Raw genomic sequence first — 1,499 nt, forward strand, 5'->3', positions numbered from 1 at the left:
AAAGGGTCTTCCCAACATCTTCATTTAGAATTCTTAAGGTTTCATGCCTTAGGTTTAAGTCTGTTATCCATCTTGAATTGATTTTTGTGAGAGGTGAGATAGTTTCTGATGGCTTGTTAGCAATCCTTATGATTCCTTGGTTTGCAACATTTCTATCTCTGCCTCTGTCATTATATGTTGTCTGTGTCTCTGTGTCTCTTGTCATCTTGTAAGGACACCAGTCATATTGGATTAAGGGTCCACCCTACCCCAGTATAACTTCATCTTAACTAATTACACATGCAATGACCGAGTTTTCCAAATAAAGTCACATCATGTGACAGCGAAGGTTAAGAGTTCAACGTATCATTATAGGGGAACAAAATTCATCCCGTAAGGGATGGGTATAGATGGAGACACAAAAAAGTTCTGTAAGGACTCTGTTATGAAATGAATGTTTGTGATCCCTAAAATGTACACAGTAAAACTTAATTCCCAATATGACAGTATTTGGAGGTGAAGACTTTGGGAAGTAATTCAGTCGTGAGGATGGTCCTCATGAATGAGGATTTATTCCATCATAAGAAGAGACACCAGAGCTTGCTCTCTCTCTCTTTCTGCTCTCCACAGTGTGAAGAAACAAAGAGAAGACAGAAATCTGCAAATCATGAAGCTGGCCCTCACCAGACATCAGAACTGCCAGAACATCAGTCTTGGATTTCCCAGCCTCTAGAAATGAATACATGTTATCTAAGCCACTCAATGTATGGTGTTTTGCTATAGCAGCTTGAGCGGGCTAAGATAGACACCACTAATCCTTATGCATTTTGCTTCAGATATGCTTTAAGGGCTTTCTCATCTATGATTCCTTTGTTTTTCTTCCTTGCCCCCATAGTTCTCTTGATATTTTCATACTTTAGCACTGCTGATTTCCCCATGTCCATCATTCTAATAACTCTTTTTCCTTTAGGTTTCTGGCCAAATTTATCAAGAGATTTTTTTGTGTGTGTTAATGGAACTGTGATTTAAATTGGTTTAGATGTGTCTTGAGGTGATTCTTATTCCAAAACTGAAAGAAAGGGAGAAAGGCAACATCATTAGCTCTACCTATAGGATAAATTATCTATAAGATGAATAGGTTGTATTTTTCTGTTAAAAATTTTTATACAATACAACTGTGTTTTCTTGTTCACATCAAAGAAGTTTTAATCTTTTTATGTCTCACCAAAGGCTCTTTTCCTTAACTTTAATTTGGGTTAGCCCCCTGGACTCTGGTAAATGTGTGTGTGTGTATGTGTGGTAATGGTAGTGGGAAAAGAGAGTTAAATCTACATCCTGAGAAGAATATAAAGAAAAAAAGGGAGTCTTTTCCTTTCACAGAAGATAAAAGCATAGTGCAAACTGTAAACCCTACCATGAAGAAATAATCATTCTGACTTTTACTAATTTAACATGTCAAAAAAGCATTCATTGTTCACACATCTCATTAGCTGTATTAGAAATAACTATATAAATTAATA

Source organism: Propithecus coquereli, unplaced genomic scaffold, assembly GCF_000956105.1.
Source record: "Propithecus coquereli isolate 6110/MARCELLA unplaced genomic scaffold, Pcoq_1.0 Scaffold231, whole genome shotgun sequence".
Taxonomy (NCBI): Eukaryota; Metazoa; Chordata; class Mammalia; order Primates; family Indriidae; genus Propithecus; species Propithecus coquereli.